Source organism: Callospermophilus lateralis, chromosome X (genome assembly GCF_048772815.1).
Source record: "Callospermophilus lateralis isolate mCalLat2 chromosome X, mCalLat2.hap1, whole genome shotgun sequence".
NCBI classification, from domain to species: domain Eukaryota; kingdom Metazoa; phylum Chordata; class Mammalia; order Rodentia; family Sciuridae; genus Callospermophilus; species Callospermophilus lateralis.
Window position 1 is genome coordinate 105,598,461 of NC_135325.1, and position 10,960 is coordinate 105,609,420.

At 52.0% G+C, this 10,960-nt stretch overlaps 1 protein-coding gene and 1 non-coding gene across 2 annotated transcripts in view; one reads left to right on the plus strand and one right to left on the minus strand.

Annotated features, from left to right (window-relative positions):
- Window positions 1–8,315, minus strand: part of Elf4 (E74 like ETS transcription factor 4) — a 41,560-nt gene extending 33,245 nt beyond the window's left edge. The window contains exon 1 of the mRNA XM_077106669.1: window positions 7,699–8,315. The gene's annotated coding sequence lies outside the window, so the exon portion shown is untranslated. The remainder of the gene's footprint in view (window positions 1–7,698) is intronic.
- Window positions 987–1,058, plus strand: Trnaa-agc (transfer RNA alanine (anticodon AGC)). The gene has a single exon. It is a non-coding gene; the product is annotated as a tRNA-Ala (tRNA).
- Window positions 8,316–10,960: the final 2,645 nt, after the last annotated feature.

Genomic DNA, 10,960 nt, shown 5'->3' on the forward strand with positions numbered 1-10,960 from the left:
ATATTCCTAGTGACTCAGGAGGTTGAGGCAGGAGGTTTGAAAGTTTGAGGCCAGCCTCAGCAACTTAACAAGACCCTGAGCAACTTAGCAAGACCTTGTTTCTAAATAAAAATGGGTAGGGATATAGTTCAGTGGTAAGGTACCCCTGGATTCAATCTCCAGTACCAAAAGAAAAAGAAAACCAAAAAATGTTCATCATCAACAGTCATTAGGGAAATGCAAATTAAAGCTACTGTATACTTATCAGAATGGCTAAAAATAAAAAGGTCACCTATACCCAGTGTTGGTGAGGATGAAGAACAGAACAATTGGGAACTTCCATCTCCTGCTGTTGGGTAAGTAGAGTGGTACAGCTAGATAACAAGGAGAACAACTGGATAGTTTCTTAGAAAGTTGAACCTTCACTAATGTATGATCTAGTTTTTCTACTCCTAGGTAATTATCCAAGAGCAAAAAAAATATACAGCCATAAGAAAGATTTGGACACAGATGTTCATAGCAGCTTTGTTTGTAAGAGCTAAAAACTGGGAGAAAAAAAATCTACCAACTGTCCATCAGCTGATGAACGGATAAACAATGTATGCTCTAGCCATACAATGGAATGCTACTTTGCAATAAAAAGGAATGAAATACTGATATACACAAGAGGAATGGATCTTAAAATAAATATGCAGAGTGAGAGAAGCCAGAACAAAAAAGACTACACGCTATATGATTCCAATTATATAAAACTTTAGAAAATGCAGAGTAATCTATAGTGACAGAAAACAGAGCCATGGTTGCCTCAGGATGGGAGGGGGAAATCACAAGGGGCACAGGGAAACTTTCCAGGACTGATGCATGTGTTTGCTGTCTTGATTGAGGTGATGGTTTCACGGGTATATACACATGTCAAATATTATCAAATTGTACACTTGGAAATATGTGCAGTTTATTGTATGTCAATATGACTTCAATAAAGCTGTTGAATTAAAAGAAAGAAGGCTGGTGATGTAGCCCAGTGGTAGTGTGTTTGCCTAGCACGCAAGAGGCCCTGGGTTCCATCCCTAGCATCACTAAATAAACAGAATAGAATGAAATGAAAGAAAATAAAATGAAAGAAAAAGGACCCCAGGTTGGACAAAATAACAGCCACCATGACAACCCTTCTTATATGATTTTATGATATGACATTGCCATGCCAACTTTACAATGTAATATCACTCTGTAACAGCAGACAAGACAAAAGAAGCAAGAATTCCTGTGCTCTCTTAGAAAACACATTCCTTGGTGTAACCAATAGAGTCTGATTCTGAACCTTGGGACTTATCAAGTGTGCTGATTGTCATGGGCTTATGGCATTTTATCTCTTGCTCACTCCCATGCCAGTGTTATCATCTCATGGAGGCTGGAATGCCAGCAGAACCCAGCCAATGGTCCCCCTTTCCTCTTTTGAAAGGCCATCTTCTCTCTGGCCTCCAGGAAGCCTTCCCCAAAGCAGCAGGGGAAGAAGACTGATCTTTCGGTAGACAAGCCTCGGGATGGATCATCACTCAGTCTACAAACAGTATGTGCCACAGGCCGGTTGGCACACTGGCTCCCACCTGCTGTGGGGCTAAGTACGCGTGTGCCACTACTGTTCTAGAACGGGGTTTAGAGCTTTCTGGCAGGGAATTGGGACTGTTGCAATTTTTTCAGAATCAGTGTGGTGTCGACAAAATGATCACCAAGTGAGACAGGTGTTTTCTGTGCATGGATTCTCACAGATTCAGCAAAGCTGAACTAGCCTCTGTTATCCTCAGAGGACATTATGAGAGAAAGACAAATTATCTCTTCAGTCTACATGTACTAAGTACCTCCTTGTTATCAGGTCATCAGGAATGGGGAGGTTAAGACTAATTGCCCACTGTCTATTCCCCAAGGCCTAGCTGTCCTAACCTAATGAGTGGGATGGAGGGACTCAGTGGAATACTCTGCTCAGGGGTGGTCCATGTGCAGTCTAGTTGATCCTGGCCTCCTGTCCCTGCAAGCAATCACAGGCTCCTCAAGCAAACACAAGCTGGTTAATAGTAGGTGGAACCTCCAAGTTACCTTCTGAAAGGTCTTTAGAAAATGGGAATGGCCTCGAGCCCCCAAGGGTACTTCTGGGCAAGGGTAGTGTGCCAGCCCCAACTCAAGGCCTCCGGGAACTGGCACAGAAGGCAACCATCATCCATGTGAGGGAAAGGGGTCAGCCAGCTGGCTCCCAGAATTCAACACTCAGGAGGGCAATTACAACAAACTGATGACTGCAAAATTGTCCCCAGGGGTAAAACATTAGGCCTTCTCTTGAAGGAGCTAACATCCCCTGATTTCTGCACTGAATGATACTCAAGATGAAAATGGTGGAGGGAGAAAGATGGCAATGTTAACACAAATATGGAAGACTTGAGTTTCACTCTTCACTATAGCATTGCCTACCACTCACAAAGATTACACACACACACACACACACACACACACACACACACACCTGCTTTCACATCCCCTCCTTAGCCTATATGATGGCAGACTTAACAAAAAGCAGAAAAATGGGGCTGGGGCTGGGGCTGGGGTGGAGTATTAGAGCACTTGCCTCACATGTGTGAGGCACTGAGTTGGATCCTCAGCACCACATAAAAATAAATAAATTAAGATATTGGGTCCATCTACAACATAAAAAAAAAAGGCAGAAAAACGTGGAAAATCTCCCTGTCGGTTTCAGGAATGGGCGTGGTGTACCCTGCCAGCACTGTCAGAGAGGTGGTTGATTCCAGGAGCCTGGCAAAGTCAAGTGTGTGTAGAGGGGGAATGATAACGACAACAACAATATTAGCCACAGGAAATGATAATAACAGCACAGAATATTTACTGGGTGATTTACTATGTGCCAGGCACTATGCTGAGTGCTTCACGTGCATTTATCTTCTTTAATCCCCACTCTGACCCTGTGAAGTTGGCCCTGAGACCCAGAGAAGTTAAGTAACTAGCTCAGAGTCACACAGCCAGTAAGTGGCAGACCTGGGATATACCTGTGCTCTTTCTCCTCTAGACAATAATGCTTCTGGAGAAGAATACTGGGTCAAACTAGAAGGGGCAGGCTGCTTCAGGAAAGGCAGATGGACAGAGAGGCAGGAAGTGCCAGTGCTGGGATGACAAAATGGCCCATCTAGAAAGTGGTAACCCACCACAAAGCTTGCTTAACCTGGGCAAGCTGCTTAACCTCTTGTTTCTTGCTGGCTTCTTTGAAACATATTCCGGCACTTTCCCTTGCAGACCCTCCTGTGTGAAACACCCTTCCCTGCTGCCTGAGCCTCCTCCTCGCCCCAGGAGCAGACTGGGATCTCTTTGCCAAGAAACTCACTGAAGGCACAATCTCCCAGCCCAGAAGTCAGGGCCCCTTCAGTGTTTGAAATGTGCTGGGGAGGGGGCAAAACAAAAGGGTACTGAGAGGAAAAATAATGAATGTGGGTGTGGGGGTATGTCCGGGTGTTTTTATCTAATTAAACACAACAAGATCCAAGGCCCTCTTTAGACCCAGCCAGGGAAGACACAAAAGCAACAGAACAAATATGTAGCTAATCCTTGGTGGTCTGGACCCTTCAGTTCCCAGCTGGCTGTGTGTGGAGAGGGGCAATTATGAAAATCTCTGTCCTCCACTTGAACCTCTGGGCTTCCAGAGAAATCTCAAAACCCTGGCAAAAGGTAGGACCCGACCAGCCTGTCTGTGGTGAACACTTGTGGCATGTCACTTCGGTGTCCCCTACCTCTTTCCTCTCTCCCTACCCCCCAGGGCCTGTGTGTGTTAGGGGGCGGTGGGGATCAGAATGAAACCCCCTCACCTTGGGTGGCAGGAAAGCCTGGCCACCCTTTGTGTTGTATCAATACACACTGGGCTCACTGTCTGGGCAGACCACTTTGTATCTCCTAAAGTGGAGATCAGAGTTTGCACCAAGCCACCCACACTCGCTGACCTGGTCTTTTATGTGACATGCATTTACTAAACAATTATCCAGGCTCTGAAGGTCAGTCGGTGGCCAGGGAATAGAGAGAAAGGCGTCTTTTCTCCCTTTTCTGCTGAGCCAAGTCTCCCCCTCGCTGCCCCGCCCCCTTCAAGGTCTAGCTCATGCCCGCATCCCTCACAAAGCCTTCCCTCCCTCCTCCAGCTGCTGCTGACCTCAGAGTCCTGGCCGTGCTGGCCTCTGCTCCAAGGAGCACAATTAGCACCTGACCAGCCACTGGCCTGGCTGCTTGTCCTCGCCTCTGATTGTTTCAGTGTCTTAGTCATCTCTACCCTGCCACCTCCTTCCCTTCACTCCCACAGCTCCTAGCACAGGTTGGGCACACAGTAGGTGTTAATAAAGGTCTGTTGAATTGAAACTCAGCAGCCCCTATGAGGTCAGAACCCTCATAAGCACCCCGACCAGCAGTTTCTTGGCAACCAGCACTGGGGCCCGAGCTACAGGGCATTAGCAGCTCGGCCGCTATTACAGGGCACACAAGGCTCAGCGGTCAGAGATTTGCAGGCAGGTTGGTGTTGATGAGAAAAGCCCCTGACCCCTAGGAAAGCGCCCATGGGATTCTGGGTACCTCGCATGAGTTTCCTCTCTCCCCTGCAGAACTAGTTTTCAGTTTGTGAACCACAAAGGGAATAAATTGGCAGTGAAGCCAGAAACCTCTTTGCAGCTTAGAAACCCAGGAGTGATAACCAAGGCCAGGTTGGGGTCAGGCCCAGGCTGAAGAGAGAAGGCTACCCAAGGCCCTTCCTAACTCAGCAGAGGACACCAGAAAGACACAGGAGGCATATCAGGCACAAGTCCTGCCACTTGGGAGAATTTTGTGGGTGTTTGAGAGTGGTCCCAAGTGATGCCATCCTGCCCTGACACCCAGCAAATCACTTCCTCAGTGCTTATCACCTACAGTGCATCAAGGACCAGACCTCCTTCACCCAAACCTTCAGGCAGGCTTGGGGAGCAGGCAGGATCCAGACCAGCCAGGGTCTCCAGACAAGGAGAAGCTTCCAAGTCTGGGGTGCCTGAGTCAAGGGTCCAAGCCTGGCTTATCTAATATCCCAGTCCCCCCTTCCCACACCCCCACCACCACCCTGGTCCACATAGGAAGATACACACAATCCTGGAAGGTAGGAGGTGTCTCCATATTTTCCTCACTGCCCAGTACTGGGACCTACTCCTTGCAAATATTTGCTGAGTTGAATCTGAGTTTTAGGCACTACATTAGAAAATATCATAATGCCAGTTCATGCCTCCTGTGTGCCACACACTGTTCTAATAAGTAACTCCTATGTTTTAACACATTTGGTCCTTATCACAACCTTACAAGATAGGTCTCATTTGCCATATAAGGAAACTGAGGCATAGGACTGACTGGGAGCACACATGGAGTAAGTGACAAAGCTGGGGTTTCAACCCACCCAGACAGACTGGCTCTAGAGGTTAAAGGTAAAATGAGAAAACTGGGTGTGGTGCTGGGAGGGAGAAAACCCAGGACAGGCTCAGGAGCAGTTTCCCTGGAAAAGCAAAACCCTCAGCTGGTAGCTGGCTGGGCCTTCGTGGGACAAAAGCCCTGAGTTTTGCAGAATTAGGGGCATTTTGAACATGCTATCCATCAGGTCCATGGCAGAAGGACCAGAATACCCTCATTTTTAGATCACAGTAAATGGCAGAGGAGATGGAAGCCACTGTGCCACCACTTAGAACCAGGAGAGGGAAGGTGGGTGGATTTGGGGCCCCCAGCTTGTCCAGGGGTGGGCGCCAGTTCCTGAGTAACCACCGAGCAAACACAGCGCAGCAGAGGGAGGAATGCCAGACATAGTTGCAAACAAGCCACTCCTTCGGCTCCCAGCGGCTCCCAGCAAGAGGCTGGGTGAGGGTGGCAACGTGGAGCCTGGTTCATGGTCCTCTGCAACAAGAGGTTCTAGGATTTGAACCCAGCCCCTGAGACAACCGCATGCAAGGCAGCAGTTGTCCACACCATCTCCCAGGATCTCCCGGATCATCCTCATTACTTCAGATAACTCCTGTTAGACGGTTTCTGCATTGGGTGCGCTGAATTAATGGTTGAGGAAGCACTTTATAACTAGGAAAACCCTGTGTAACCGACTGCAAGGAGGGATTGACATTCTTACATATTCCCTGGGCATTTTCAGTGCCAAAGTGCCCTGTCCCTCCAAAGGGGAGAGTGAGCATAGGTTCCCTTCACCTCTCCCCAACCTGGCATTGAGGCCAGGGGTCAGTGCACAGGGGTTGAGTCCCCAATGGGCGTGCCCACCAGCTGTTGGGGCCAGCAGTGGTGGCTCAGGCCCTGGGATGGTGACCTCACTTCCGTTCCTACCTCCCCACCTCCCTAGCACTCCTCCCATTTGAGGCCCCACCAGGCCAAAATCGAGAAGTCCAAGGTTAACTGTTCCTCCCCACTTTAAGAGCTAATTAAAATGATTAGCCACAATGAACTGTCAAACATTAACCAGAAGAAGCTGCAGGACCAGACAGGCCTCTATCTCGGGCAGAGGGATGAGGGACAGGAATCAAAGGGCCATCAAATCCCTCAGTTGGGGTGTGGTGTTGCTGGGGGGCACCCTGGAGAACTTCTCTGAGCCAAGGTGCCAAGGGGTCAGGAGGTGGCTCCCATCAGGAAGTCTATGTGGCAGGCATAGTCACGAGGAAAGGATAACAGGGTTAAGGTGCCACGGAGGGGCCAGGAATTCACAAAGTCGCTGCCAACCCAGAAGTCCCCCCAAACCTCCAAAGCAAGGCTCTGGCGTCAGGGGACTCTTCGCCCTGCTTCTGCAGAGTTCTCTTGGTGGTAGCAGGGGAGGGAACAGATAGGCGGGAGAAGCTGGGAGAGCGGGAACGCAGGAGCGGGAAGGCTGGCGTCTGGCTCACACGGAAACTCCAGCCTCTGCCAAGAGGTCTCTATTTTGGCGATTCAATACTCCAAGTCATAGGTTTATGTACGTGCATGTGTGTGACCCTAAAGCACCTGGCCCCAGGAGCTCTAAGGGCCGGCTCAATCAATCTAGCAGCCCTGCCACAGTCCACCAACATCCTGCCCTCGGGCGTTGGGCTTTTGGGGGCCCCCAGCTATCACAAACAGCCCTATCACGGAACTAGGTGGAGCGAGCCTCAGGAAAACTGGCCCCCGACCCGACTCAGGAAATCGATTCCATTTCTACTCTGGTATCAGGAGCCCGGGTTCCCCACCATGCACGCGGCGGGGCGAGGCAAGCACCGCACTCCACGCGCCACGGCTCTCCCACCCTTTCCAGGGCCCCCAACCCCACTCTGGGGCCCCGCGGCCCTCGCTACCGCCCTCAAGCAAACTTTTCGAGGTCTCCGAAGGCTCAAAGAACCGGCGCCATCGACGTACCTGAAGCTGAGTGGCTTATGGGCCAGGCTTGGTCGCCAAGCCAGGGTCGGAAGCCGTGGTCCCCTCCCCGTTGCAGGGGCCGAGACGAGACGTGGGTCTCCAGCCCCGCCAACCCTGCCAGCGCGCCTTTACCCCTCGTGGAAGCCGGGCCGGGCAAGAGGCGCCGGGGGCTCGGCGCCAGCGAAAGGAGAAGTGGAAGTCGAGCGCGGCGCCCGCTCCGTCCCCGCGGCCGCCGGGGCCGCCGTCCCCCTCCCTGCTTCCCTCCCTCTTTCTTCCCTGCCCGCCTGCCCCCGCCGCCCCGCGCCCGTGACTCACCTCGGCGCCAGGGCAGGCTGGTCCGGGCGGGCGAGGCGCAGGGCTCTCCCACACGTCGCGCCACCAATGGCAAGTTGGAGGGCGAGATGCAAATACCAGGTGAGACGGCGGCGGCCCTGATAAAAATGAGTCGGGGGGCGGAGTGGAACACCACGGGAAATGGTACACGAAGGGGAGGGCCGGCCTGGGCGAGGGAGGGGGCGGAGGGGCGCCCGGGGAGGGGGCGCCAGCCAGCGGAGACCTGCACTGAGACAACCGAACGAAAGGGGAAATTGCAGTAGAGACACACACGTCCCCGCAGGCGGCGGCTGGGGCGGGCGCGAAGAAGGCTGGGCGGGAGGGAGGGAAGAGCCGGAGGGAGGGACCGACGGGAGGGACCGCGGGCGGGCGGGGTGGAGGAGGGAGCGAGGGAGGGACGAGGCATCTTGGTGGAAACAGCGCCCCTCCACCCCCGGCCCGCCGCGGTCGCCAGCACGGCAGGAGGAGCCATGCCAGGGGCCCGCGCGGCCTCTCCTTTCCCTCGCGGCCTCTCCTTTCCCTCGCGGCTAGCTCGCCCGGGGAACAGCTGGGGCAGGGCTCCCGCAGAGTCCACGTCGCGTGATGCTGCCCTGGTCAGCCCCCCCTTCATTCCGCTCACTGTGGGCGGGCCCCGGGGCCGTCAACCCTAACCAGGGCCCTTGCGGGGCGGGAACCACCCCCCACACACACACAATGTTCCTCGGAGTAACCTATTCCCAGTGGACTCGAAGGCTGCGTCCAACCACCTTGGCCTGTGCACTCCACTCATTTGACGCCTTTGCCTCTGGCCCTGTAATGAACACTATCAAGCGCCTGCTGTGTGCAAACCGCACGGGCCCAGCGGGGGGGGGGGGGTGATACCCAGAGGCTCTAAGTTGGAAACTTAGACAACCCCCGTGGAATCCCTGGTCAAATGCATGTTGAAGTTTGTGTGACAGGAGAGTTTCCGGACTCCTAGGGAAGTCCAACCCAAGGCTCCAGCGGAGGAAGGCAGGGAGGATAGGAATCAGGAAAGGGGCCGGAGGCAATGTGGCTGACATGGCAGGTGCAAAGGCAACCAGAGTCGTGGTGCTGGGAGGAAAGCTCCTGCCCACCTTTCTTCTCCAGTCCAAAGCCAATCTGCTCTACTTGAAGTGTCCATGTGAACAGGTCTCCCATTCTATCTCCCCTTTGCCCCTCCTCTGAACCGCCTCCACACCCATGCCAGCTCCCACCTGGTTCAGCAGCAATGAAGTTCTGGGAAGGAGTTGGCTGGAAATTGTCACTCCTTATGGCTCTGCATGGTCTGGAGGAGCGATCCAGCCAGGCCTTGACCTTGGCAGAAAGCAGCTGAAGGGACCTCAGAGGAGGAGTGCCCTCTGAAGCATAAGGGTGGCCAAAGGGCCTGCAGTTCAAGGACTTACCCAGCCACTAGCATCTGTCTGGCTCCTCAGCCTTGGAAAAGATGATCCCTGGCACAGGGCTAGGGACAGGGGTGGTGGTGGCAGATGATGGTAGCAAAGGTGGCTGTAGATTACAGGTTTCCAAGGAAAGATGTAGTGGCTGGACTGGGACAATGGCCCCTAAAACCTCCTGGATACCCATAGCCAAGTCCCTGAAACAAGTACTAAGAACAACTTTCCACTTATTTTTTAAGGGATTCTGGAGACACACAGTTCTCTGCTGGCTCTTGCTTATAAGACTTGTTTGCAGTAGGTCTCAACTCTCTCTAAACCCTATTACCTTGATCTTGAAATTCACTAATGGACACACACACACAAACATATTTACCCTTTGCTAAGAGTTTAGTGTTCTCTGTGTGTTGGGTGGTGGGGGTCAAACCCAGAACCTTGCACATGCCAGGCAAGCACACTACCACTGAACTATATCTGCAGTCTGAGTTCAGTGGTTTGTAACATCAGACAGACCCCTGTCTATTCCAGCTGCACCATTAGTTTGTTGTTGGTTTTTTTCTTTTTTCCTTTTTTGGTATTGGGGATTGAAACCAGGGGTGCTTAACCACTGAGACACAGTCCTTTATGTTTTTTATTTTGAAACAGTGTCTCACTAAGTTGCTTAGGGTCTTGCTAAATTGCTGAGGCTGGCCTTGAACTTGCAATCTTCCTGCCTTAGCTTTCAAAGTCACTGGGATTATACACATTGCCATTATGCCCAGCTAGCTGCACCACTATTAAGTTAGTGAACTACGTGACTTTAGGCCAGTCATTTAAACTCTTCTGAGCCTCACTTTTTCTTTCTTTCTTTTCTTTTTCTTTTTTTGTTTTGTTTTTGGCACTGGGGACTGAACTCAGGGACACAGCACTGCTGAACTATATCCCCAGCCATTTTTATTTTTATTTTAGTGAGACAGGATCTCACCAAGTTGCTGAGGCTGGCCTCAAACTTGCCATCTTCCTGCCTCTGCCTCCGGAGTTGCTGGGATTGCAGGCATGCATCACAGCACTTGGCTTCACTTTCCTTATTTAAAAATTGGGAATCATAAGCCTACCTCACAAGGTCTGATGAGGATTGAATGAGATAATCTGTATCTCTGGCAGTGCCTGGTGTGTAGTAAATGTTGACTGTCTTCAGCATCATCTTTATCCTCATTTTGCTTCCTCAACCCAGGTCTCGGGAGAAAATGTACCAGGACCAGGGCAGATACTGCTAGGGAGTAATAGTGGATCCCTCCTGTGAGTGTATATGGATTCAACCAGGGCAGAAGCCTCAAGGTGGAGCACAAGGCAAGGTCTCCCTTTTGGAAGAGCAGGGAAAGTGTTCAGCATTGTGGAGCAGCTCATGGTGACTGGCCCTAATGCCTGCCAGGGACCTGCTGACCAGGGCTTGTAGGAATCCCTTAAACTCCCACCTTCCTCAGCCACTTGGAACTAATGGCTGCCCCATGATATGGAGGTTGTAGCCAAAGCAAATCCCCCCTCCCACCTTGAAGAAAATCTTGTGTCTGCCTCACCTTGGGGAGCCATGAGCCACCCAAATGACCTTCCTGGATGCCCTTCTCCATGACCTTCATGTTCCACAGCCTGTCAGCTCTTCCCCACCTGGCTCCCCACTTAGGTGTTGGGTGAGCCCCAGCCAGGTGGGGCCAGCCAGGCTGAGATCACCATTCTCCTGACGACAGCCACACTGTCTCTGCCAATGGCTCATTCCCTGAGTTGGCAGGAATTCCCCTTCTCGGGTTGCCTGAGTTGCCCATGGATGCCTAGGCTGTACCATCTAGCAGTGGACTCGCAGTCTCTCTCCTTCC